The 21,656-nt window shown below is 47.5% G+C and overlaps 1 long non-coding RNA gene across 2 annotated transcripts; it reads left to right on the top strand.

The window, feature by feature from the left end:
- Positions 1 to 367: 367 nt before the first annotated feature.
- LOC106965879 (uncharacterized) lies at positions 368 to 14,536 on the top strand. 2 transcript variants are annotated; one of them, XR_008298955.1, is made up of 3 exons: positions 368 to 7,928; positions 9,164 to 10,478; positions 10,722 to 13,024. It is a non-coding gene; the product is annotated as an uncharacterized LOC106965879 (long non-coding RNA). The 2 variants fall into 2 exon arrangements; XR_008298954.1 differs by lacking the exon at positions 368 to 7,928 and adding an exon at positions 13,515 to 14,536 and having other exon boundaries at positions 8,174 to 10,478; positions 10,722 to 12,437.
- The last annotated feature ends 7,120 nt before the right edge of the window (positions 14,537 to 21,656 follow it).

Genomic DNA, 21,656 nt, shown 5'->3' with positions numbered 1-21,656 from the left:
AGCTCCACAATGTCAGCACAGAGCCCCATATGGGGCTCAATCTCACGAAGCATGAGATTATGACCTGAGCCAAAATCGAAAGTCGGAAGCTTAACTGACTGAGCCACCCAGGCGCCCCCACAGATCACTATTTTATTTTATTTTATTTTTAATTTTTTTTAATGTTTATTTATTTTTGAAACAGAGAGACAGAGCATGAAGAGGGGAGGGTCAGAGAGAGGGAGACACAGAATCTGAAACAGGCTCCAGGCTCTGAGCCGTCAGCACAGAGCCCGACGCGGGGCTCGAACTCACGGACCGCGAGATCGTGACCTGAGCCGAAGTTGGACGCTCAACCGACTGAGCCACCCAGGCGCCCCAGATCACTATTTTAACTGGAAAGAACAACTGATAGAGAAACTATAGTTTTTCAGACTTCAATATCTGGCAGATGTTATCTCAAAAATGAATGAAATTAGTCATTTCAAGGAAGTAATGGACAGTATTTGTTGTCAATGATAACATATGAGCTTTTTTTTTTTTTTTTGTAATGTTTATTTTTGAGAGAGAGACGGAGCGTTAGCAGGGGAGGAGCAGAGAGAGAGGGAGACACAGAATCCGAAGCAGGCTCCAGGCTCCGAGCTGTCAGCACAGAGCCCAATGTGGGGCTCGAACCCACAACCAGCGAGATCATGACCTGAGCTGAAGTGGGATGCTCAACTAACTGAGCCACCCAGGGGCCCAACATTTAAGCTTTCAAGGTAAACTAAAATTTTGTAAAACTTGTACATATCCCCTGAACTTGAGAGCTTCCCAGTTCTTAAGGATGTTGCTAATGAGATTGGTGGCATTTCCAAATGTGATTTTTTTTTCATATTGTGTAGTGAAATGTATCAGTTTTTAGAAGATTTGTATAACTCAGCAATCCAGTATTTTCCAGGTGACCAGTAGTGATGTTAAAATGTTATGCATGGGTTAAAAAATCTGTCCAAGAATAAATTTGAGGGGCACCTAGGTGGTTCAGTCAGTTAAGCGCCCGACTCTTCGACTCTTGGTTTCTGCTCAGGTCATGATCTCATGGTTCGTGAGTTCCAGCCCTGCATCAGGCTCCACTCTGATAGCGCAGAGCGTGCTTGGGATTGTCTCTCTCCCTGTCTCTCTGCCCCTCCCCTGCTTGCTCTTTTTCTCTCTCTCAAAATAAATAAATAAGCTTAAAAATCTTTTTTAAATGAATGCATTTGAATGTAACAGATACGAATGTAACAGTAGGAGAGGCACATTGACGTTGTTCTGGAGTCCACGTTACAGTTAACTTTTAAGAAACTACCACTTGTATGTTTTGTTATAATAAAAGAATCCCCAGGTGGGGTCTCACCCAGTCTCAGGAACCAGGAAACACAGGAAACCAAGGCTGGGCAGTGGAGCGCCCAGATACGCAAAGCAGAAAGGCCACCTGGGCCTTTCTGGATCAAGGAGCCGGGTTGGCCGTGCAAGTTGGGGTGGCCCTGATGCTTGCCGTACCCACCCCCGGGGAAGGACCGTGGTGCAGGCCTAGCACAGAGGTGAGTCCCAGGATGACCCAGGGTGGCCTCACCGCCCAAGAGCCCGGTTGCTGGGTCAGTCCGGAGCCGCCATGCCAGCTCCGCGTCCTTTACTGGAAAGCTGACAAATGTGTGCATGACCCAGAATGAGAAGGGATCCAATAAGAGAAACTACTCTTGGATGCACGTGATAACCATATGCAAAGATAAACTGGAAGAAACAAAGAAAAGATGAAGGCACATGGTAAGGAGCCGTTGGGCTTGGGTGTAAGATTCACCGCCCCTCTGCTGTCAGTGGATACTTTGATGTAAGAGGTAAAGAGGACGAGGGGATCCAGGCTTTCATAGAAAATGACGACATTCCAATAACTCCTCCTGCAGGAATCTATCACTGCTTCACACAGGATGAAAACAAGCATGTGACAGTCACGAGGCTCTTGGTGGGAGGACCGGTGTGGACTCTATACAACCGGCCAGTTGACTGTTTTTCACGCTCAAGGACAGTACATAAAATTTTTGGCACAGACAACATAGCAGTGCTTCTGGGAACACTTCTTAAAAAGATCCTAAACCTGATAACTGGGCAGAAAATCTATCATTTTCTCTCTGCTTTCACGTCACAGCCTTGGAAACTAGGTTATCTTTCCTCTGCAAGATTATTTGATCAGAATGTGTTCTGGGGCACCTGGATGGCTCAGGCCACTTCGACTCAGGTCGTGATCTCACAGTTCATGAGTTCGAGCCCTACATCTGGCTCTGTGATGACGGCTCAGAGCCTGGAGCCTGCTTCAAATTCTGTGTCTCCCTCTCTCTCTGCCCCTCCCCTGCTTGCATTCTCTCTCTCTCTCTCTCAAGAATAAATAAACATTTAAAAAAAAAAAAAACATGTTTTAATGAAAGAAGCTATAAAGCTAATTTTTGACACAGAAGCAACTGTGGAAATTTGGAAAATCACAATCATTTTTCTCTAACCCAGTCAAGATCAGTGGTTGAGACACGCATTCAACTTTAACTCAAGTGGAAGTCTTATGTCCTGAAATGTAACTTCTTAGATGTTCTGTTCATGATTCTTCAACTCTAAGCCAGATGTATCCATCAATGCCTTACCTGTCTTATTAGAAAGTTGTGGTATAGAAATATTTTTGGTCTTTGTCCCCAGTCCCTGGCACAGAACTCCTAAACCCCTTGGAATTTGCTGAGTGACAGGAGTGTCTTTCATTATTTATAAACTGGGACAGAATCTCCTTTGCTCAGGACCTTCTGGACCTCACTCTAATGTACCTCTTCATCTGACTGTCCATCGGAATCCTTTAGATATCCCGTATAATAAGTCGATACATGTGAATCGGTATTTCCCTGAGATTTGTGGGCTATTCCAGCAGATGATGAACCCGAGGAGAGGGTCCTGGGAATCCCCAACTTATAGCCGATTGGTCCAAAGTGCAAGTGTCCCAGATCTGCAGCTGGCATCAGTCTGACAGGAAGGAGCCCTTCCCCCGTGGGATCTGATGCTGTCTCCAGGCAGGTGGTGTCAGAATTGAGTTAAATTGTAGGACATTCAGTCCTGCGAGGATTGCAGAATTGCTTGTGTGAAAACCAACTAGAAACGTGTACTAGTAGATACCATAACTAACTAGGTATAGCACACTTTTTTTTTCTCCCCAAATTGTACCTTCCGGTATGGAGCGGCAAGGGGGGGAAGAGCTGTCATATTAGAGGCACGCTCTCAGCTGCTGATGCCTCTTGCTGCTTTCTTGTTCAATATCAAGGACCTGCAACTGACTTAATTAAAAAAAAAAAAAAAAAAAGCCACCTGTGTCTGGTCTCCTTCCTGGTGCAGGGAAACCTGGGGAGCCTCAGACGGCATGCTGGCTCCTCTGACCTGTGTGTGCATGGCCCTGCTGTCTCATCTGTTCATTTTTTCAAACTCATGCTTTTGCTTTCTTCCACTCCATTGTCTGCTTTTGGTATTGTGGATCCTTAAAAATTTAATAGTTGGGGGGCACCCGGGTGGCTCAGTCGGTTGAGCGTCCGACTTCGGCTCAGGTCATGATCTCTCAGCTCCATGAGTTCGAGCCCCGCCTCAGACTGTGCTGACAGCTGAGAGCCTGGAGCCTGCTTCAGATTCTGTGTCTCCCTCTCTCTCTGCCCCAACCCACTCACATTCTGTCTCTGCCTCTGTCAAAAATAAATAAACATTAAAAAAAAAAAAATTAAACGGTTGGGGGATAAGTCCCTGGAATCTACTCCTGAAATCATTGTTGCACTATATGCTAACTAACTTGGATGTAAATTTTAAAATAAATAAAATTAATTTTTAAAAAATTAAAAATTAAATTAAAAATTAAACATTTGGGGTGCCTGGCTGGCTCAGTCAGAAGAGCATGTAATTCTTGATCTCTCGGTCATGAGTTCAAGCCCCATGTTGGGTGCAGTTTACTTAAAAAAATAAAATGATTTTTTAAAAATAAAGTAAGTTTAAAAAATAAAAATTAAGTGGTCTTTGATAATCGGAGGGGAGAGATTATCTGCAATATTCGAAAAGCTGTTAAAATCCTCCTTCGTGGCGTGCCTGGGTGGCTCAGTCGGTTAAGCAGCCAACTTCGGCTCAGGATATAATCTCAGGTTCATTATAATCTCAGGGCCCTGCATAGGGCTCTGTGCTGACAGCTCAGAGCCTGGAGCCTCCTTTGGATTCTGTGTCTCCCTCTCTCTCTGCCCCTCCCCTGCTGGTGCTCTTTCTCTCCAAAATAAGTAAACATTAAAAAAAAATTTTTTTTAATCCTCCTTCATTTTCCTTTTTCCAAATATAAATCTGTGTGTGGCCAGATCTCCTTCATATTCCTCAGGCAAAACATTCACAACAGACTGAATGCAGAAGCAGAGATGAGAATCCAGCTATTTCCATCAACTCAGCCAGGAAGAGATTTGCAAAAATGAAAACAAACAACCCTCCCCACTAAGTTTTTTTTTGGGGGGGGGAGGGGAATGTAGTGTTTTGTCTTTTTTTTTTTTTTAGGGAGAGAGCATGAGCAGGGGAGAGGGGGAGAGGAAGAGAGAGAGAGAGGGAATCTCAGGCAGACTCTATGCCCAGTGTGCAGAGTCCGACACAGGGCTCAATCCCACGACCCTGAGATTATGACCTGAGCTGAAATCCAGAGTCAGACACCCAACCGGCAGCCACCCAGGTGCCCCTGAATAAATAAACCTAAAAAATAAAAATAAAAAACTGCTTTAACTTTTAACTCAGTAAATGTAGTTTTGTATAACTCCTTTATATAAACAAAGCTTTTTGGAGTCCTCAACAACTCCCAAGAGTGTACAGGGTTCCGAAATCCCAAAAGTTTGAGAATTATGCTAGAGGAAAGCACCAGTGAGGCAACAAAAACGGGCACCACAGCATCATACACAAAAAATTTAACATTGATGCAATAATGCTATGTAACAGGTAGTCCATATTCCTTGTTCCAAGTTGTCTCAATTTCGTGAAATTTAGGGAGCAAGTCAGGGATCCAGAATCCAATAAAGATCATGCCTTGCTGTGGTTGTCATGCCTCATTAGTTTTCTCGAACCCAAAGCACTACCCTGTCCTTTTGTGTGTGGATGGGTGCGAGGTGTTTCTAACGCTGCTATTTTTGAAAAAGCCATGTCAGCTGTTTGGTAGAATATCCTCACAGTTACATTGTTTCTTTTGTCTGGTGGTCTCCTTATCACTGGATTCAAGTTAAACACCTTTAACAGGAATTTTACATAAATTGTGTCACTCCCAGTGCATCCCATCAGGAAGCCCGATGTTCATGCGTCCTATTTTAGTTATGACTAACTCTATGTTTGAGAATTTTTTGATTGTGATTTTATATATTTACTTTAATATTTAATTTTTTGAAGTTTATTTATTTTGAGAGGACGATCATTGGGGGAGGGGCAGAGAGAGAGCCCCAAGCAGGTTCCACACCGTCAGCGCAGAGCCCAATGTGGGGCTCGAATTCACAAACCGTGAGATCATGACCCTAGCTGAAGTTGGACGCTTAACTAACTGAGGCACCCAGGTGCCCCTTCAGACTTTATTTTTGAGAGAGAGAGTGAGAAGGGGAGAGGCAGAGAGAGAATCCCAGTCAGGCCCCACACTCAGTGCAAAGCCGGACATGGGACTCGAACTGATGAACCATGAGATCATGACCTAAGCTGAAATCAAGAGTTGGACACTTAACCGACTGAGCCACCCAGGTGCCCCTAAAAATTAAATTTTTTTTAAGTTTATTATTTATTTTTGAGAGAGAGACAGAGCATGAGCATGAGTAGGAGAGGGGCAGAGAGAGAGGGAGACACACAGAATCCGAAGCAGGCTCCAGGCTCTGAGCTGTCAGCACAGAGTCCGATGTGGGGCTTGAACTCGTGAACTGTGAGATCATGAACTGAGCCGTAGTCGGACGCTCAACCGACTGAGCCACCCAGGTGCCCCTGGAAATTAAATTCTTAACTTGACTTTACAAAGTTTAAAACTGATAATTTTTCTTTCTGGGTCTTACAAATACGAGAAACTTCTATGATTTCTCTCTAATTTCTTCTCTGCTATATTCCATGTTGTTATTCCATAGTATTTTAGTTCCAGTGAGTTTTCTAAGTTCCCTCATGTTTTTCCAATAGATTCATCAGCACGTTTTGCCAGTTTCTTAGCTCAGGGTAGTGTCTTGTATTCCATCATTGGACAGGCATCATTGAATGGGTCTTTCAACAAAGGTCTGTGAGTAATTAATATCCTCTGTCCAACTCTGTCTCTATCCTCCCTCCTTTTTTTTTTTTTTTAACTTTTTACCGGAGCATAATATATGTATTCACATATGCAGAAAAGTACACAAACTACTGATGTATAACTTATGAATGTTCCCCCAGTCACTGCCCAGCTCAGGAAACATAACATCACCAACACCCCAAAAACCCTCCTCATGCACCTCCTGGCACTGTTTTTCCCAATTTCTCCCAAAGTAACTGCCGTCCTAAATCCTACTAAAATGGACTGGTTTTTGCCTATTTTTGTTTTGATGGAAATGGAATCAGACGCATGTATTCTGCTGTGTCTTACTTCTCAACATTGCGTCTGTGAAACTCATCCATGCTTTTGCATAAAATAGTTATAATTTATTCTGTTGCTGTCTGACACTCCATTTTATGAATCTGCCACAATTTATGGATCTATTCTACTGGGGTTTTTTTTATTTTTTTTTAATGTTTATTTATTTTTCACAGAGAGAGAGAGAGAGAGAGAGAGAGACAGAGCATGAGTGGGGGAGGGGCAGAGAGAGAGGGAGACACAGAATCCGAAGCAGGCTCCAGGCTCCGAGCTGTCCGCACAGAGCCCGACACGGGGCTCGAACCCACAAACCGTGAGATCATGACCTGAGCTGAACTCGGTTGCTCAACCAACTGAGCCACCCAGGCGCCCCGGATCTGTTCTACTGTTGATGGACATTAGGGGTCTTTCTGGTTTGGGGCTATTTTAATGAGGCATGGTGAATGTTCTAGCCCTTGTCTTTTGCTCCATGTATGTATGAAATTCCGTTGGACGACACTTAGGAGTGAATTAATGGCTCACAAGTTACTGTGTAAGTGTTCATCTTTCACGAACACTGCCAAATGGTCTTCTAAGGGATTGGTTAATTTCTTTTCCACCAACAGCCTATGGGACCTTCAGTCTCTCATGTCAGTCTCGCCACATTTTCGCTAACCCTCAGCACTGTCGTTCTTTTCGATTTTGGTCATTCTTCTGGGTGTGCAGTGGTAACTCATGGAAGTTTTACCTTATGATTTTTTTAATGTTTATTTATTTATTTTTGAGAGAGAGAGAATGAGAGCATGAGCAGGGGAGGGACACAGAGAGACAGAATCTCGAGCTGGCCCCACATTGTCAGCACAGAGCCCCATGCAGGACTCGAACCCACAAACTGTGAGATCATGACCCGAGTCAAAATCAGAAGTTGACATTTAACAGCCTGAGTCACCCAGGCGCCCCTTGTGGTGGTTGTACATTTCATTTCCCTGGAAACTAAGGGGACTGCGCTCCTTATCGTATGCTTAATATTCATTTCATTATCCTCTTTTATGAAGTGCCTGTCTCAAGTCTTGTGCATTTTTTTTTTTTCCCATTGGATTCTGCCCGTTTGTGACTTGTAGGAGTTTGATATATATTCTGGTATGAGTTCCCTTTTTTGGATACATACGCTGTAAAAGTTTTCTCCTATTCAGTGGCTTTACTTTAATATTTATTTATTTATTTATTTACTTACTTACTTACTTACTTATTTATTTATTAATAGGCTCATGCCCAGTGTGAAGTCCAGTTCGAGGCTTGAACTCTGGAACCTGAGATCAAAACCTGAGCTGAGATCAAGATACGGATGCTTAACTGAGTGAGCCACCCACATGCCCCAGGGGCTTACCTTCTTATTTTCTTAATACGTCTTTTGATGCACAAAAATTCCTTAATTTTAATGTAGTCCAACTTATTGGCCTTTTATGGGTATGCTTTGTTTCCCGTTTCATTAATCTTTTCTTACCCCAAGACTATGAAGATATTCTCCTATAGTATCTTCTAGAAGCTTTATTGTTTCACCTTTCACATGAATATCTATAATTCACCTGGAATTGGTTTTTGATGTACCCTATTTCAGATGTTAAGAGGTGAAAAGCAACACGTATCCAAAATTGATAAAATACAGTAATGTGTTCACCTCCATTTTTTAACCAAATCCTTTATGGGCATTTTTCTCTGTGATTAAGTATTCTTCTATAAGAGGATTGTTTTTAAGATTATTTATTTCTTTTGAGGGGCAGGGAGAGAAGGAGAGATTGAATCCCAATCAGGCTGTGCACCATCAGCACAGAGACTAATGTGGGGCTCAATCCCATAAACCGTGAGATCATGACCTAAGCCAAAATCAAGAATCAGACACTAAACTGACCAGCTACCCAGGAGCCCCTATAAGAGTTTGCTATGTGTGTGTGTGTTGGTTTGTGGTTTTCTTTCCCCTTTATTTATTTCTTTAAAAATTTTTTTTAAGTTTATATCCAAGTTAGTTATAGTTGTTGCATATAGTGCAACAATGATTTCAGGAATAGATTTCTTGATGCCCCTTCCCCATTTAGCCCATCGCCCCCCCCCCCACAACCTCTCCAGCAACCCTCTGTTTGTTCTCCGTATTTATGAGTCTATGTTTGTCCCCCTCCCTGTTTTTATATTATTTTTGCTTCCCTTCCCTTATGTTCATCTGTTTTGTATCTTAAAGTCCTCCTATGAGTGAAGTCCTATGATATTTGTCTTTCTCTGACTAATTTCGCTTAGCATAATACCCTCCACTTCCATCCACGTAGTTGCAAATGGCAAGATTTCATTCTTTTCTATTGCTGAGTAATACTCCATTGTACATATACACCACATCTTCTTTATCCATTCATCCATCGATGGACATTTGGGCTCTTTCCATACTTTGGCTATTGTGGATAGTGCTGCTATAAACATTGGGGTGCATGTGCTCGTTCGAAAAACATGCCTATATCCCGTGGATAAATGCCTAGTGGTACAGTTCCTGGGTCGTAGGGTAGTTCTATTTTTAGTTTTTTGAGGAACCTCCATCCTGTTTTCCAGAGTGGCTGCGCCAGCTTGCATTCCCACCAACAATGCAAAAGAGATCCTCTTTCTCCGCATCCTTGCCAACACCTGTTGTTGCCTGAGTTGTTAATGTTGTTATGTGTTTTTTTAATGTTTATTTATTTATTTTTGGGAGAGAGATAGAGCGTGAGTGGAGGAGGGGCAGAGAGAGAGACGGAGAGAATCCCAAGCAGGCCCCGAGCCATCAGCTCAGAGCCCGACGTGGGGCTCCAACTCATGAACCATGAAGTCATGACCTGAGCTGAAATCAAGGCTGCTTAACCCACTGAGCCACCCAGGCGCCCCAAGAGGTGTTTTTAAATAGCTGCTGAATACTCATCACATGGCTCTCCCTGGCACAGGAGCTCTGGAATCAGACAAGCGTGGTGAATATCCTGTCCTAATCTCTTCCAAACTGTGTAACTTTCAACAAGCTATTTACACGCTCCGGGCTTTAGCTCTCATGGGAAGCGTCCAGATCTTGAACTGAGTTGGGTATGTAGTCAGATCTCAATTCCTAATTAATAATTGATTGACTTAGAAGCACGCCATCAACTGAAACAATGGATCATTAACTCTAGAACAGTCTTATTTACTCATTAAAGTCTCCTAAAGACCTGGGATGGGCCGAATTTTGTAAGTCCACTGTTTTATTGGATGTGACTAAGGACAGTACAAGTACATCAGAATCAATGCCCCGTGGTAGCTGGAAACTAAAGCCAGCATTGGCAGCTGTGAAGGAATGGTAACTGAGCCACTTAATCGCATCCCCTTATCGGCTCATTGGATTATTGTTCTTTATCTGTAGAGCTAGTGGTTGTGAGAGGGTTCCAACTTTTCTTGGCTGACGGCCTCAGGAGAGAGTTGCTTAACTTCTCTGTGGCTCACTTTGTCATCTATAAAATGGGTCAAGTCAAAGTTCAATACCAACCTGGCAGTGTTGTCAGAGTCAAGTGAACGCTTAGCTGAGGGAGGACGCAGGGAGGGCCAGGGTCCAGAGTAGCCACCAATGGTCACACCCCTGGTGGGGGACGGGTGAGACGTGGTCCTCTGGGCCGGCTGCCCCCAAACCTGGAGTCCAGAAACCCAAAAGGCTGGACTGTGTTTATCTGGCGCAGATCGAGAATGTTGGAACTGATGAGAAGACAGAATTCCTGACCCCGGTTTGTCCGGCGAGGTGCTGGCAGATGTTACTGACGACCAGCGCTATGGCGGGGGCAGTGTGTGTACGTGCCCTGATTTCCTGACGTAAATACTTCAGCCCCGGCGAATTTCAAATTCTAGATATGACAGCACTGATCAGAGTCGAATAGTGTTTCTGTTACGTGGTGTTTCTTTTTTTTTTTTAATTTTTTTTCAACGTTTTTTATTTATTTTTGGGACAGAGAGAGACAGAGCATGAACGGGGGAGGGGCAGAGAGAGAGGGAGACACAGAATCGGAAACAGGCTCCAGGCTCCGAGCCATCAGCCCAGAGCCTGACGCGGGGCTCGAACTCACGGACCGCGACTCGTGACCTGGCTGAAGTCGGACGCTTAACCGACTGTGCCACCCAGGCGCCCCTGTTACGTGGTGTTTCTATCATACAGATGTAACAGGTGTGAATGTCCTCAAGGGAATGGATACTAGTAAAATATAGGAAATTAAATAAGAAGCTATGAGTTTTGGGTTTTTTAACATAATTTTTAAAAACTTTTATGTTTATTTTTTGAGAGAGAGAGTGGGAGAGAGAGAGAGAGAGCTAGGGAGGGCCAGAGAGAGGGAGAGAGAAATCCCAAGCAGGCTTCGTGCTGTCAGCGCAGAGCCCTGATGCGGGGCTCAAACGCACAAACTGTGAGATCGTGACCGAAGCCGCAACCAAGCGTTCGGACGTTTAACTAAGCCACCCACATGCTTCCTAAATACAATTTATTTAATTATAAGTTTATATAACTTCTTTTTTTTTAATGAAGGTCTTTTTTTTGAGAGAGAGAGAGAAAGCACGAGTGAACACGAGGCAGAGAGAGAGAGAGAGAGAGAATCTCATGAAGGGCAAAGAGAGAGAGAAGGAAAGAGAGAGAATCCCACTCTGAAAGCATGGAGCCTGAATCGGGGCTCGAGCTCACCCGATGTGGGCTCGAACTCACGAACCTTGAAATTGTCACCTGAGCTGAAGTTGGATGCTTAACTAACTGAACCACCCAGGCACACCTATAACTTAATTTTATTTAAGTATATTTGAGGAATCTCTACACCCAACATGGGACTCGAACCCATGACCCTGAGATCAAGAGTCACTCACTCCTCCAACTGAACCAGCCAGGCGCCCCTGTGTAACTTAGTTTTTAACGATGGCTGTGTTTAACAACTGGCTTGCAAAATTCATGCACATTTAATAATTGACTCTCATGGGTCCGTGTAAACTGGGTCCAGCCACCACTGAACTAGTCCCCAGGGCTGGAGCCTATAATTATGGACAAAAAACATTCATGTTTAGTTCAGAACCTGGCCCTGGACAAGTGTTAAGAACAGGCTCAGTGTACTTCTTAAATACCAGTGCTCGTTCCCCTGGGAACTGTGTTCCCTCCCCCACGACACAGCCCAGTAGGTGACCTTTTGCTTCCCTGGCTCTAAGCTGTTTATCATCCCAAACCACCAGCAGCCCCCACACACACTTCAGGACAGACCGTCTCAGGAATGCCTGGGACGTGCACATAGGGCGCGATGGCAGCCATTCACTGAACCCAGGTCAGGTGCTCACAAGGTCATCCGGACGGCCGGAAGGAAAACAACAGCCTGCTCCTCGGCTCTCAGCCCATGACGTGGGTTAGGAATGCCCTCGACAAATAGACCTCACCAGTCCACTGCCCTTGTACGTTCCAAAACCTGGATCTAAACTACCATTTCTCATTTGACTCCTCTTCTCTCCATGGTGCCTCTACCCCTGCAAGTCACAGAGACCGTTGCAATGTTGACAAGTATGTGCTCTGGGAGCGTGCTCTTGAATTATCCCACGTAAGCCTCATAGCAACGCTATGAAGTAGGTACTATTCTTGTCCCAAGTCCTGTGGATGAGAAGTCAGAGCTTGGGGTGGTGTACTAACTTGCCCACGGTAGTCTGGAAAGGACCCGGTATTTTTCCTTTCTCCCTCAAATGTCTTCCTTCACATGGTATTCTCCTCAGTTCATGCACGATTATTTTACATTCTTTCACATACTGCTTACTACTAAGGATTCTCAGGCGTAGAGACAGTAGTAGGAGCCATGGGTCTGAAAAGATTGCTCAGGAGAAGGTGAGCTGCGGAATGGGGTGGGGGTGGGACCGTGATGAGACCCTGGGGGCCACCAACACTTAAGAGCCTCTGAGGAAGAGAGGACCCAGAAGGGCTGTCACAGATGTCCAGGCGATGGTCCGCGGTGGGGACCTACAAAGTGGAGGAGTAAATAGGCACCAAAATTCTGGATTTAGTGATCCAGAAACCATCGCTGATCTTGGCAGGGGACTTTTCTTTATTTCCATACCAGACGGTGAAGAGGCGGGACCAGGACAAGCAAGAACCCAATCACAGTGGGTTGAAGAAAGGCTGGGAGGTAGCAGTGAGGTCAGCCAGTATAGACCTCTCTTCCAGCAAGAACGCACGAGAGAGATGCTAGATGGAAGGAGGGCTTTTGGGGTGTGGCTTTTAGTTTGTTGTTTTTTAATGTTTATTTATTTTTGAGAGCAAGAGAGAGCAGGGGAGGGGCAGAGAATCCCAAGCAGGTTCTGCACTGTCAGCGCAGAACCCGACACGGGGCTCAAACCCACAAACTGCGAGATCATGACCTGAGCCCAAGTCAGACGCTTAACCGACTGAGCCACCCAGGCGCCCCTGTCGTTGTTGTTGTTGTTGTTGTTGTTGTTGTTGTTGTTGTTCTAAACTGGGAATATCCTTAGCAAATTTATATGCTGAACAAAAGGAGCTGGCAGAGGCGAGGCCGAAGATGCCAGCGAGAGAAGAGGGTGATGGCGGGAGATAGCGGAGGCCTCGCGCTGCAGGGTCCAGGCTGCAGATGGGGGAACATCCACCCCGGCGCCTGGGGAGGAGCAAGCTGCAGTGGGTGCTGCCTGGTGGCCTCTGGTCCTTCTGATAAGTGAGGGGGATGAATAGTTGGGGGCATCGAGGGGAGTGTTGGGGAGCACGGCGCAGGGAGGCTGCCAGGAGAGGCAGCTGAAGTAGGAAGTAATGCACATATGCAGCAGGACAGTCCCCCTAAGTGTCATTGCCCAGCAGCCCTATTCCTGGGCTTCCTTCGGGATGCTGTGTATGTCTATGGTCCGTAAGCTCATCAAACTCATTCTTCGCCTCCTTTCTGGCTGTTTTCGCCCCCAGGAGGTGACATTTTCTCCAGGTTCTAAGGACAGCTCACCACGGCCCCTCTGCAAGAATTCTTGGGCGCCTGGGTGGCTCAGTCAGTTGAGCGTCCAGCTTCCGACTTCTGCTCACGTCATGATCTCCCGGTTCTTGAGTTCGAGCCCTGCGTGGGGCTCTGGGCTGTCAGCGCAAAGCCTGCTTCAGATCCTCTGTCTCCCTCTCTCTCTCTACCTCTCACCACTCGTGCTCTCTCTCTCTCAAAAGTAAATAAACATTAAAAAAGTTAAAGAAGTGAGGATTTCTTTCCACCATGTGAGGTTACAAGAAGTTGGTGGGAGCTACCAGTCTGCAGCCTGGAAAAGGGCCCTCACTAGACACAGGATCCGTCTGTGGGCCTCCCTGCCTTCAGAACTGTGAGAAATCAATGTCTGTTGTTGCCGTCACCCAGTCTATGGTAACCCGCTGCAGCAGCCTGACCTGTAGCCCCGTGTGCACAATGAGGAAGTTAGTCGTTTTGCCCAGAACAGGGCAGGACTTCCAGCTCAAGGTCAGTGATTTTTCCACTGTGTCACGGGATGCACCACAAGGTGGTACTTGATCAAACAGAAAATACGTCCTTGGAACTGGCCTCCTGGTCTCAACCTAGATTCGGGACTTCACTTCATTGCAAGCACCGGCCCTTTTCCTCTGGAACAGATTTACCGCTTCGGTAATTTAGACCTGACTTTCAGGAAGAGGCCAAATAGGTTTCCCCCCTGATCTGTGGGGAGTGGCTACACAGGGGCCCATCTGGAAAGCGTTCTGGGATCAATTAGCCAGGTCTGCCAAGGGCAAGGCAGGGGGAGAGTTAATCCTGTATGCTAAATATTTGCCCAAACTAGTAAAGAGGTGGGGTGGGTGACAAACTGTAAAGATTAGCTTTGCAGAAAAGCCTGGGAGGGGAAGAGATTCCAGAGAAGTCTGGTTTCTGTCTCCTGGCTGAGCAGCCTGGAGGAGTATGGCTGCCGATTGAGAATAGTTATGCCTATTCAGGGAGTCAAGGCGGGGGTGGGGGTGGGGGGTCCAGAAGAGAGAAGGACATTCGGCAGCAGCTCTTGGGGTTTTATGTCCCCCACCCTGTGGAGCCCAGGGCCCAGTGAGCAGGGCAGTTACCAAGATTTCTGGGCAAGGCTTACTCTTGGCACCCAGGCCTGAGGAGATGGGGAGGGGGAGCGGGCAAGGGCCTGTCAAAATGGCTTGGCAGGAGGAATGCTGAGTTTGTCTTCCACCCAGAGGCAGGCACAGGGCGTCCCCAGTGCAGCCTAGTCCTCCGCTCTGGCTACAAAACGGACTTAGATTCCGTGAGACCTGAAGCTCGCACAGTTGGGTCAGCCAGGCAGAGGGCTCCTTTTAAGAAAAGAACACAAAATTAGGTACTGACCCTTGGAGGGGGCCCTGAAGCTTAAGCTTCAAAAAGGGGTGTGCGTGGAAAAGAGAATAAAATGGGATGTGGCGGGGCAGCGGGGGTGGGGGTCGGATACCTGGGCGGCTCAGTCGGTTGAATGTCCAGTTCTTGATTTCAGGCTCAGGTCACGATCTCACGGTTCGTGAGTTCGAGCCCCGCATCTGGCTCTGTGCTGACGGCTCAGAGCCTGGAGCCTGCTTCGGATTCTGTGTCTCCCTCTTTCTCTGCCTCTCCCCCGCTCGTGCTCTCTCTCTCTCTCAAAAATAAATAAATATTTAAAAATTTTAATAAATCAATAAACTTGAAAGAAAAAACTAGGATGAGGGGATAGAGCACAAGGGAAAGGAGAGTGCTCTAGACGGGGGTTGTCAGGGAAAGTGGACGAGCGACCAGCCATGGGGAGATCCGTGTGAAGAGCATTCTGAGCTGAAGGAACAGCAGTGCACAGGCCTCAGAGGCTGAGACAGGCTTGGGATGCGCCCGGCCCGGGAAGATCAGTGCACCTAGAGTGCAGTGAAGCCAGAGGAAAGGGAGACGTGGTGCCTCCAGTGGAATGGGCAGGGTTCACGCTGGGCCTCGAAGACCAGGTAAAGACACCATTACTCCGGGATCTGTAGGAAGTCCTCAAGGGCTTTTCCGTGAGGCTAACTATGAAAAGAGCAGTATGGTGGTATCTGGAGAATGGTTTGCACAAACTTCCAGAAAGAGCGGCAGGCGGAGGTGGGGGTGTGTCGGCAGAACCTGGTCCTGGATGAAGGACAGTCATCAGGGAAGGGCGGTGTCCCCCCGTGTCCTACAGAGCCTCCCTCGCATGAGCCTCCCGGCGTCACCCGCGCTCACCCCCCAGAGCACTTTGGGAACTAAAGGGCCAGTCCCTACTTGCGTCGCTGGGCTCCACGCATCTGGACAGCTTCAGGAGCCCCAGGTCACTGGGGCGCCTGCGTGGCTCAGTTGGTTATCAGCTAAGTGTCCAATTTCGGTTCAGGTCATGATCTCATGGTTCGTGAGTTCGAGCCCCACATCGGGCTCTCTGCTGTCAGCGCAGAGTCCCCTTTGGGTCCTAGGTCCCCCTCTCTCTGCCCCTCCCCCACCCTTGTGCATGCCTGCTCTCTTTCTCTCTCACTCTCAAAAATAAACATTAAAAGAAGGAGGAGGAGGAGTCTTCCCAGATCAAACCAACGTAGAGGATGTAGGGAACAAAGGCAGAAGGAAATGTAGATAAAATTAAATTTCTTTACAACCTGCAGCCCATTGACAAATACTTGAGGCAGGCAGAGTAGGATTTTCCTCCAGGAACTGCCAGCTGTCTTAATGTTAATGCTTGGCCGAGGGAAAAACGCCTCAGCTGGACCAGAGCTAGGCCTCGAGAATCCTCTTTGTCTTCTTAACATGTGGAACCTTTTGTTCTTTGTCTTGCCTCCGCAACTCCAAAGTGGATAACCAGTGTCTCTTCACAGCCCCAGGGCAGCTCTTTGTGCCCAGGGTCCTGTCCCTGTGCTACAATAAAAGCGCCTTGGGGCGTGGGCATCTGGGTGCCTCAGTCCATTAAGTATCTGGCTCAGATCGTGATCTCAACTTTCTGTTCCTGAGATTGAGCCCTGCGTCTCCTTGGGATTCTCTCTCTCCTTCTCTGTCTGCCTCTCCCCTGCTTGTGCATGTGCTCTCTCTCAAAACAAAACGAAACACCTACCTTTTTGCCCCGTAAACATCTCAAGAACTTTTTCTTCCTTCCTTCCTTCCTTCCTTCCTTCCTTCCTTCCTTCCTTCCTTCCTTCCTTCCTTGAGAGAGAGTGTGTGAAGGTGAGCGGAGCAGGGTCAGAGAGAGAGAGGGAGAGAGAGAATCCCAAGCAGACTTCACGCCCAGCATGGAGCCCAACTTGGGGCTCGATCTCATGACCGTGACAACCATGACCTGAGCCAAAATCAAGAGTCGGATGCTTAACCTGATGTGGGAAACAGAGGCAGAAGGAAGTGGCAGATAAGATTCAATTTCCTTATAACCTGCCGCCCATTAACAACTACTTGAGTCAGGCAGAGTAGAACGTCCCTACTGTCCCTACTGTCCAGGTTAATGCTTCGCTAGAGGGAAAAACAACCTTAGCTTGATAATAGCTGGGCCTCCAGGATCCTGGGAGTCCTCTTCAATATATGAAAATCTCTTTGGAAACTTCTTGCCTTTACTTCCCCCACCTCCCAAGTGTATAACCAGTCACTCCTCACAGCCCCAGAGCAGCTCTTTCTGCCCACGGGTCCTGTCCCCGTGCTTTCATAAACTCACTTTTCTGCACCAAGAATTCTTTCGTGGCCGTCAGCTCCAAACCCCCATCACCCCCCAAAAAACTCATCATTTTTGGCACCCCAACGTGAGGCGATGAGTCTTTTCATCTGGACTCTGAGCTTCGGTGCAAACTTGGTGAGTGCTTTCTCTTTTCTTCCTTAACTCTCATTTCAGGGGCCTTCTGAGAAGTATGGTCTTACAGGAACACTTTCATGTCTATCGCTCAGGCTGCAATCCTCTAGCCCGTGGCTCCTCTTCTGGGGAGGAGAAAGCCTGCCTTTTGGCTGGAAGTTAGGACCCCGGCCAGACCGGTAATAGGACCCAGAAACATGATGCCCTCTCTTTGTTCTGTCCTTATACCAAGCTGTTTGTCTTGGGCCTGGTAGCGGCACGGCTCCCAAATCTGACTCCCGTGTGAGGGGCGCCCGGGTGGCTGGCTCGGTTAGGGGTCACGCTTGGGCTCAGGTCATGGCCTCGCAGTTCATGGGTTCAAGCCCCATGTGGCGCCTGCTTGGGATTCTGTGTCTCCCTCTCTCTCTGTCCCTCCCCTGCTTGTGCTCTGTCTCTCCCTCAAAAATAAATAAACATTTGAAAGAAAGAAGGAAAGGAAGGAAGGAAGGAAGGAAGGAAGGAAGGAAGGAAGGAAGACAGACTTGTGAGGTTTCCTCCTGATTCGTCTACCACGATCCCCTCCACATCTCTGGTCTAGCCACTTGTGGCCGCTCGGAGCCGCCCAAGACCAGTACCAGATTGAATTAAAACTCAACTGGGGACCGTTTCCTAGGAAGGCGGCTGTAAGGACTACGTGTGTTGGAATGTTGCTTAGATCATGATGGATTTCTAGCTTTACTGTTTTCTGTCCTTGCCCTCATTTTGTAAAACTTCTCCAGTGTTTTCCATGGATTAAAAACAATGGATTTTTCGTGGCCTTCTCCGCAAGGCAAGCCACAGTGTGGCACAGCGTGGCCGCCAATGGCACAGTGCAGCTTCGAACCCCACCATCACCCCAAAACTTCACACCCACTGAGCCACCCCGGGGCCCCTAAAGAATTCTTCTTGGCCATTGGCTCCGAACCCCAACACTTCAAACCACATCAAAACCCATGGAATAGAGACAACCTCAAGATGCCCTAGCAACCCATAGGGACCTCAGGAATGAGCACTCTTGTTTCCAGAATAGCTGACAGCCACACCTGGAGTGGAAAGAAAGGTGAGTCCTCTCTGCGCCTTTCTGTGGTGTCCTTCCTCCTCAGGCTGATAAGTCCTGGGCATCCGGAAGGCTGATCTCTGTGGGAACCTTGGAGGTACCCAGTGAATAGGTCCGCCCTGTGAGGAAGGGGTGCAGGGCGGAAGGAGGTATGGAATGGTTAAGAGGGTCTTCAAGCCCAGGGAAAGGGGAGGAGGTGGGGGCCTGTGAGGGATGAGCCCCTCCACCACTCCCCACTCCCTATCCCCCCATCTCTTGCTGAATCTGAGGGAACTAAGGGCCTTCCCCTGGACAAGGCCAGGACAATAACTCTGTAGCCCCCTGGGGTCCTGTCTAAGGCAAGAAACCAATCAATACGGTGACCCACGTTCACTTCCCTGTCTGGGACCAGGGAATGGGAAGCCGGCAGATCCAGAGCTGGGTCTCCCGACAGTGCCTCCTGGTGGAGACTTTGAGCTTTAGCACTGAATTTGAGACATCAAAACAAAGGGCTTTGGGCCAAGTCATAGAAATTCCCAGGGAGGGGGAGGGGCAGGAGGAAAGAGCCCACAGTTGAGGTGAGAGAGAGAGAGAGAGAGGGAGGTAACGAACTGTAGAAGGGGAGGGAGAAAAACACCTTGACAAACTCCAGAGCCTGGTTAACCGGTCATGGGGATCCCAGCAAGCCTGCCTAGGAAGGAACAATAGTTGGGAGGTGCTGGGGATTTCTAGCAAAAACAACCCACCATCCAACAGAGAAACAATGGAGAAGGGCCTCAGCAGTGTTGTGACCCGGATGCCTCCCAGCCCAGCGGTCCCAGCCCCCCACAGTGAGGCCCTGCCCCTAATCAACTGAAAATTAAGGCAGATAAACCATCTGTGGAGAGGTAGTGAGGATTGTGTTAAGCCACCGATGGGAAGAGACCAAGGGATGACGCTTGAGACCAGCCAGACTCTAACGCAGGTGACCTGGGTGCAGCCCCAGGAGAAAAGGATTGTTAGCAGGTGAAGGCAACCTCGTTCCATCTTTTGTTTCTTGTTCAGGAGAAAGCTCTTCTTGGGATGGGGTGGGGCATTGGGTCAACAAAGAGCCAGAAGGTGGCAGTGTCTGCTCAGGGAGGGGCATGGGGGCGGGTGTACCTCACCCAACTGCAGCCAGACTCACCCGGGTACGCAGCCTCATGTGGCCTCTTGCCAAGATCCATGCTGCCCTGCCTTCCTCCCTGGGCCCCGGGCCCATGTGGTAAGGCCAGCTGGGGTGGCCCTGGCCTTTTGAGATCTAAATAGAATCTCCTCCCACTCCTGTCCCACGGGCAGTGGGACTCCCAGCTTCCTCCTTGCTGTTCCCAGGGTTCAGGAGGCCTTGTTTTCCAGTACCTCTGGCCAGAGCCGTGCGCCCCCGACCCCCTAAGACCCTGCCTCTCGCGTCCAGGTCCCTTCTCCTCCTTTCGCTGTGTGCCATCCTAGATTCGGCGTGAGTCTCAAGTTTGAGATCCCTCCTCACGCAAGATACAGCTTGGGGCAATAAAGGAGTACACCTAGTGGTACCAGTACAACCCGTTCGAAATGGAACCTAACAGACCCTGGCCTAAAAGTCCTGTAGTGCAGGTGCCTGGGCCCCTCAGTTGGTTAAGCATCCAACTCTTGATTTTGGCTCAGGTCATGATCTCACGGTTCATGAGCTTGAGCCTGAGGCCCACATTGGGCTCTGTGCTGACAGCATGGAACCTGCTTGGAATTCTCTCTCTCTCTCTCTCTCTCTCTCTCCCTCCCTCCCTCCCTCCCTCCCTCCCCCCCCTCCCCCGCTGGCGCATGAGCTCACTCTTGCTCTCTCTCTCTCTCAAAATAAATAAACATTAAAAAAAGAAAGAAAGAAAAAAACTCATCCTGGGGGGCACCTGGCTGGCTCAGTTAGTAGAGCATGTGACTCTTGATCTCAGGGTTGTAAGCTTGAGCCCTACAATGGGTATAAAGTTTATTTTAAAAAAATATTTAAGAAAAAGTAAATAAAAGGGCTGCCTGGGTGGTTAAGTTGGTTAAGTGTCTGACTTTTTTTTTTTTAATGTTTATTTATTTTGGGGGCACCTGGGTGGCTCAGTTGGTTAAGTGTACAACTTCGGTTCAGGTCATGGTCTCACAGTTCATGGGTTCGAGCCCCACGTCGAACAGCTGACAGCTGTTCTGTGCTGACAGCTCAGAGCCTGGAGCCTCTTTCGGATTCTGTGTCAACCTCTCTCTCTGCCCCTCCCCTGCTCACGCTCTGTCTCCCTCTCTCTCAAAAATAAGTAAGCATTAAAAAATAATAATAATAAATAAATAAATATTTATTTTTGAGAGAGAGAGAGCACACACATGTGCATGCTCAAGAGCAGGGGAGGGGCAGAGAGAGAGGGCGACAGAGGATCCAAAGTGGGCTCCATGATGGACCCCACTTTGGAGGGCTCAGACTCATGAATCAGGAGATCATGACCTGAGCTGATGTTGGTAAGCATCTGACTCTTGATTTTGGCTCAGCGTTCGTGAGAATGGTTCTTTCTCTCCCTCTTTCTGTCCCTTTCCTGGTCATGCTCTCTCTCTCAAAATAAATAAAAACAGTTTTAAAAAAGTAAAGAAAAGAAAAACCCATCCTAAAATTCATATGAAGTCTCAAAGGATACTGAATAGCCAAAATAATCTTGACAAAGAACAAAGTTGGAGTCTCACACTTCCTGATTTCAAAAGTTACTACAAAGCTATAGTAATCAAAACAACGTGTTACTGGCATAAAGACAGACATGTAGGCCGATGGATTAGAATAGAAAGCCTACAAATAACCCCTTGTGTGTGTGGTCAAATGATCTTCAACAAGAGTGCCAAGACCATGCAATGGGGAAAGGACAGGATTTTCAACAAATGGTGTTGGGAAAACTGGATATCCACATGCAAAAGAATGAAGTTGGACCCTTACCTCACACCATATACATAAATTAACTCAAAATGGATCAAAGACCTAAACATGAGAAGTAAAACTATAAAACTCTTTTTTTTTTTAATTTTAATGTGTATTTACTTTTTGAGAGAGAGAGAGAGAGAGAGACAGAGTGCAAGCAAGAGTGGGGCAGAGAGAGGGAGACACAGAATCCGAAGCAGTCTCCAGGCTCTGAGCTGTCAGCACAGAGCCCAATGCGGGGCTTGAACCCACGAACCCTGAGATCATGACTGGAGCCAAAGTTAGACACTTAACCAACTGAGCCACCCAGGCACCCAAAACTA

This window comes from Acinonyx jubatus, chromosome B3 (assembly GCF_027475565.1).
Source record: "Acinonyx jubatus isolate Ajub_Pintada_27869175 chromosome B3, VMU_Ajub_asm_v1.0, whole genome shotgun sequence".
NCBI classification, from domain to species: Eukaryota; Metazoa; Chordata; class Mammalia; order Carnivora; family Felidae; genus Acinonyx; species Acinonyx jubatus.
Note: the sequence above shows the minus strand (reverse complement) of the source record. Positions and strands in the feature narration are given on the sequence as shown.